The following is a 6,613-nucleotide window of genomic DNA, read 5'->3' on the forward strand; positions in this document are numbered from 1 at the left end:
AAGCATATCAGAAGGACACTTTCTGATTAATTGTTTGTATCTTTCCCAAGCTTCATAGAGGGATTCTCCTTCCTTCTGTCTGAAGGTTTGGACTTCCACTCTAAGCTTACTCAATTTTTGAGGTGGAAAGAACTTTGCCAAGAAGGCATTGACTAGCTTTTCCCAAGAGTCCAGGCTTTCTTTAGGTTGAGAGTCCAACCATGTTCTAGCTCTGTCTCTTACAGCAAAAGGGAATAGCATAAGTCTGTAGACCTCAGGGTCAACCCCATTAGTCTTGACAGTGTCACAGATTTGCAGGAATTCAGCTAAGAACTGATGAGGATCTTCCGATGGAAGTCCATGGAACTTGCAATTCTGTTGCATTAGAGAAACTAATTGAGGCTTAAGCTCAAAGTTGTTTGTTCCAATGGCAGGGATAGAGATGCTTCTCCCATAGAAGTTGGGAGTAGGTGCAGTAAAGTCACCCAGCACCTTCCTTGCATTGTTGGCATTGTTGTTGTTTTCGGCTGCCATGAGTTCTTCTTCTTTGAAGAATTCGGTTAGGTCCTCTACAGAGAATTGTGCCTTAGCTTCTCTTAGCTTTCTCTTCAAGGTCCTTTCAGGTTCAGGATCAACCTCAACAAGAATGCTTTTGTCTCTGCTCCTGCTCATAAGAAAGAGAAGGGAACAAGGAAATGTGGAATCCTCTATGTCACAGTATAGAGATTCTTTGAGGTGTCAGATGAAAAGAAAAGTAGAAGACAGAAGTAGAAAATTCGAACTTTATTCAAAGAAGATGGAGTTCGAATTTTGCATTTAGGAATAGTGTTAGTCCATAAAATAGAAGGATGTGAGAAGAAGGGAAGCAATTTTCGAAAATTAGGTAAAAGATTTTGAAAACATTTTTGAAAAACACTAATTGATTTTCGAAAATGAAAGTGGAAAAGAAATCAAGTGATTTTTGAAAAAGATTTTGAAATTAGAAATCAAAAAGATTTGATTGAAAACTATTTTGAAAAAGATGTGGTTAAGAAGATATGATTAGTTTTAAAAAGATGTGATTGAGAAGATATGATTTGAAAAACATTTTAAAAAGATTTGATTTTGAAAATTAAAAACTTGGCTAACAAGAAAAGATATGATTCAAACATTAAACCTTTCTCAACAGAAAAGGCAACATACTTGAAATGTTGAATCAAATCATTAATTGATAGCAAGTATCTTTGAAAATAGAAAGAAATCAATTTTGAAAACATATGATTGAAAAGATATGATTTGAAAAAGATTTGATTTTAAAAAACTTTGAAAACTTGAAAAAAAAAATTGCATTGAAAACAGAATCTTCCCTCTTGTGCCATCCTGGCGTTAAACGCCCAGAATGGTGCACATTCTGGCGTTTAACGCCCAAAGCTATACCCTTTTGGGCGTTAAACGCCCAACCAGGTACCCTGGCTGGCGTTTAAACGCCAGTCTGTCCTTCTTCACTGGGCGTTTTGAACGCCCAGGTTTTTCTGTGTAATTCCTCTGCAGTATGTTCTGAATCTTCAATTCCCTGTATTATTGACTTGAAAAGACACAAATTAAAAATATTTTTGGATTTTTAATAATCAAAATGCAACTAAAATAACAATGCATGCAAGACACCAAACTTAGTAGTTTGTATACTACTGACACTAATGAGAATACATATGAGACACATAAACACTCAAGTCAAGAGGAATTAAAGATCAGAGTAATGAAATCATCAAGAACATCTTGATGATCACTAAGACACATGCATAAATGCAAGAAGAACAGAATCATGCAATTGACACCAAACTTAATATGAGACACTAGACTCAAACAAGAAATTTTTGGATTTTTTTTTTGATTTTGTAAATTTTTTTTTTGTGTTTTTCGAAAATTAAGTGGAAAAGAAAATAAAGGTATCAAAATTCTTAATGAGAATCCCAGGAATCATGCAATGTTAGTCTAAAGCTTCAGTCTAAAGGAATTAGACATGGTCAGCCAAGCTTCAGCAGAACATTGCATTCAAGAGCTAAATTGATGAAGATCAATCAGCTTTGGTGATGATAAGAACATCACCTTGAAACACTAGAATTCATTCTTAAGAACTCTGAAGAAAACAAAAATACCTAATCTAAGCAACAAGATGAACCGTCAGTTGTCCAAACTCAACAATCCCCGGCAACGGCGCCAAAAACTTGGTGCACGAAATTGTGATCACTACAACTTCGCACAACTAACCAGCAAGTGTACTGGGTCGTCCAAGTAATAAACCTTACGCGAGTAAGGGTCGATCCCACAGAGATTGTTGGTATGAAGCAAGCTATGGTCACCTTGTAAATCTCAGTCAGGCAAACTCAAATGGATATAGGTGATATACGAAAACATAAAGATAAAGATAGAGATACTTATGCAATTCATTGGTGGGAATTTCAGATAAGCGAATGGAGATGCCTTCCCTTCCGTCTCTCTGCTTTCCTACTGTCTTCATCCAATCCTTCTTACTCCTTTCCATGGCAAGCTTAAGCAAGGGTTTCACCGTTGTCAGTGGCTACCTCCCATCCTCTCAGTGGAAATGTTCAACGCACCCTGTCACAGCACGGCTATCCATCTGTCGGTTCTCGATCAGGCCGGAATAGAATCCAGTGATTCTTTTGCGTCTGTCACTAACGCCCCGCCCTCAGGAGTTTGAAGCACGTCACAGTCATTCAGTCATTGAATCCTACTCAGAATACCACAGACAAGGTTAGACCTTCCGGATTCTCTTGAATGCCGCCATTAGTTCTAGCCTATACCACGAAGACTCTGATCTCACGGAATGGCTGGCTCGGTTGTCAGGCGAGCACTCGGTTGTCAGGCGATCAACCATGCATCGTGTATCAGGAATCCAAGAGATATTCACCCAATCGAAGGTAGAACGGAGGTGGTTGTTAGTCACACGTTCATAGGTGAGAATGATGGTGAGTGTCACGAATCATCACATTCATCAAGTTGAAGAACAAGTGATATCTTAGAACAAGAACAAGCGGAATTGAATAGAAGAACAATAGTAATTGCATTAATACTCGAGGTACAGCAGAGCTCCACACCTTAATCTATGGTGTGTAGAAACTCCACCGTTGAAAATACATAAGAACAAGGTCTAGGCATGGCCGAATGGCCAGCCTCCCAATGACCTAAGATAGCATCAGAACAAAGATAACTACCCAGATATCTCAATACAATAGTAAAAGGTCCTACTTATAGAGAACTAGTAGCCTAAGGTGTACAGAGATGAGTAAATGACATAAAAATCCACTTCCGAGCCCACTTGGTGTGTGCTTGGGCTGAGCAATGAAGCATTTTCGTGTAGAGACTCCTCTTGGAGTTAAACGCCAGCTTTAGTGCCAGTTTGGGCGTTTAACTCCCATTTTGGTGCCAGTTCCGGCGTTTAACGCTGGGATTTCTGAGGTGACTTTGAACGCCGGTTTGGGCCATCAAATCTTGGGAAAAGTATGGACTATCAAATATTGCTGGAAAGCCTAGGATGTCTACTTTCCAACGCCGTTGAGAGCGCGCCAATTGGGCTTCTGTAGCTCCAGAAAATCCACTTCGAGTGCAGGGAGGTCAGAATCCAACAGCATCTGCAGTCCTTTTTGGTCTCTGAATCAGATTTTTGCTCAGGTCCCTCAATTTCAGTCAGAAAATACCTGAAATCACAGAAAAACACACAAACTCATAGTAAAGTCCAGAAAAGTGAATTTTAACTAAAAACTAATAAAAATATACTAAAAACTAACTAGATCATACTAAAAACACACTAAAAACAATGCTAAAAAGCGTACAAATTATCCGCTCATCATGGAGTCACGAAAAAAATACTAAAATTAAAAATAGAATCCAAAACAGCAGAAGAAAAATCACACCCTAGAGGAAGGATGGGAGCATCTGGCTGGCGTTTAATGCCAGAACAGAGCATGGATCTGGCGTTGAACGCCAGAAACAAGCAACATCCCGGTGTTTGAACGCCAGGAATATGCCCTGAGGAAAGCTGGCGCTGAACGCCAGCAACAAGGATGGAACTGGCGTTCAACGCCAGAAACATGCTGCACATAGGCGTTGAACGCCCAGAACGTGCATCACTTCGGCGTTTAAACGCCAGAATGGTATGGTAAGGCATTTTACATGCCTAAATGGTGTAGGGATGTAAATCCTTGACACCTCAGGATCTGTGGACCCCACAGGATTATCTCAGGATCTGTGGACCCCACAGGATCTCCACCTACCATATTCTCACCTTACCTCCTAATAATCCTATAACACACCTTCCCAAAAACCCTTCACCAATCATCTCAATCTCTCTTCCCAATTACCCCATTCACCACTCACATCTTTCCACTCTTTCCCATAAACCCACCTACCTTCAAATTCAAATTTCTTTCCCACCCAAACCCACCCTAAATGGCCGGACCTACCCCCTCTCCTCTCCCTATATAAACCCCTCCATTCTCCTTAATTTTCACACAACACAAACCTCTCAACTCCTTCTTGGCCGAATACACCTCTCCCCCTCTCCTCCATATTTTCTTCTTCTTCTTCTTCTTTTCTTTCTTCTCTTGCTCGAGGGCGAGAAATATTTTAAGTTTGGTGTGGTTGTTTTTCCATTACCATTAATGGCACCTAAGGCCGGAGAAACCTCTAGAAAAGGGAAAGGGAAGACAAAAGCTTCCACCTCCGAGTCATGGGAGATGGAAAGATTCATCTCCAAAGCCCATCAAGACCACCTCTATGATGTTGTGGCCAAGAAAAAGGTGATCCCCGAGGTCCTTTTCAAGCTCAAGAAAAATGAGTATCCGGAGATCCGACATGAGGTCCAAAGAAGGGGTTGGGAAGTTCTAACCAACCCCATCCAACAAGTCGGAATCTTAATGGTTCAAGAGTTCTATGCCAATGCATGGATCACTAGGAACCATGATCAAAGTAAGAACTCGAACCCAAAGAATTATCTTACAATGGTTCGGGGGAAATACTTAGATTTTAGTCCAGAAAATGTGAGGTTGGCGTTCAACTTACCCATGATGCAAGGAGATGCACGCCCCTACACTAGAAGGGTCAACTTTAGTCAAAGGTTGGACCAAGTCCTTACGGACATATGTGTGGAAGGAGCTCAATGGAAAAGAGACTCCAAAGGCAAGCCGGTTCAACTAAGAAGACTGGACCTCAAGCCTGTGGCTAGAGAATGGTTGGAGTTCATTCAACGCTCCATCATCCCCACTAGCAACCGATCTGAAGTTACTATGGATCGGGCCATCATGATTCATAGCATCATGATTGGAGAGGAAGTAGAAGTTCATGAAGTCATCTCCCATGAATTCTGCAAAATAGCCGATAAGTCCTCTACTTTGGCAAGGCTAGCTTTTCCTCATCTTATTTGCCATCTATGTTACTCAGCTGGAGTTATCATAGAAGGAGACATCCTCATTGAGGAGGATAAGCCCATCACTAAGAAAAGGATGGAGCAAACAAGAGAGCCCACTCATGGAACCCAAGAGACGCATGAGGAAGCTCATCACCAAGAAATCCCGGAGATGCCTCAAGGGATGCACTTTCCTCCCAACAACTATTGGGAACAACTCAACACTTCCTTAGAAGATTTGAGTTACAATGTGGATCAATTAAGGGTGGAACATCAAGAGCACTCCATCATTCTCTATGAAATTAGAGAAGATCGAAAAGCAATGAGGGAGGAGCAACAAAGGCAAGGAAGAGACATAGAAGAACTCAAGGACATCATTGGTTCTTGAAGAAGAAAATGCCACCATCACTAAGGTGGATTTATTCTTTGTTTTATTTTTTTTCTGTTTTTCGGTTTTTATGCTTATTATGTCATCTATATTTGTGTCTCTACTTCATGATCATTAATGTTTAGTAACTATGTCTTAAAGTTATAAATAAATTCCATGAATCCTTCACCTCTCTTAAAAGAAAAATGTTTCTAATTCAAAAGAACAAGAAGTACATGATTTTTGAATTTATCCTTGAATTTAGTTTAATTATATTGATGTGGTGACAATACTTTTTGTTTTCTGAATAAATGATTGAACAGTGCATATTTTTGATCTTGTTGTTTATGAATGTTAAAATTGTTGGCTCTTGAAAGAATGATGAACAAAGAAAAATGTTATTGACAATCTGAAAAATCATGAAATTGATTCTTGAAGCAAGAAAAAGCAGTGAAAAAGCAAAAGCTTGCAAAAAAAATTTTGGCGAAAAAAATAGAAAGAAAAAGAAAAAGCAAGCAAAAAAAGCCAATAGCCCTTAAAACCAAAAGGCAAGGGTAAAAAGGATCCAAGGCTTTGAGCATCAATGGATAGGAGGGCCCAAGGAAATAAAATCCAGGCCTAAGCGGCTAAATCAAGCTGTCCCTGACCATGTGCTTGTGGCATGCAGGTCCAAGTGAAAAGCTTGAGACTGAGTGGTTAAAGTCATGATCCAAAGCAAAAAGAGTGTGCTTAAGAGCTCTGGACACCTCTAACTGGGGACTCTAGCAAAGCTGAGTCACAATCTGAAAAAGGTTCACCCAGTCATGTGTCTGTGGCATTTATGTATCCGGTGGTAATACTGGAAAACAAAATGCTTAGGGCCACGG

The 6,613-nt window shown here is 40.0% G+C and overlaps 1 non-coding gene across 1 annotated transcript; it reads left to right on the top strand.

Annotated features, from left to right (window-relative positions):
• On the top strand, positions 1-108 carry LOC112716385 (small nucleolar RNA R71). Its single transcript, XR_003160326.1, has one exon. It is a non-coding gene; the product is annotated as a small nucleolar RNA R71 (small nucleolar RNA).
• The last annotated feature ends 6,505 nt before the right edge of the window (positions 109-6,613 follow it).

The sequence above is a fragment of the Arachis hypogaea genome, chromosome 1 (assembly GCF_003086295.3).
Source record: "Arachis hypogaea cultivar Tifrunner chromosome 1, arahy.Tifrunner.gnm2.J5K5, whole genome shotgun sequence".
Classification (NCBI taxonomy): domain Eukaryota; kingdom Viridiplantae; phylum Streptophyta; class Magnoliopsida; order Fabales; family Fabaceae; genus Arachis; species Arachis hypogaea.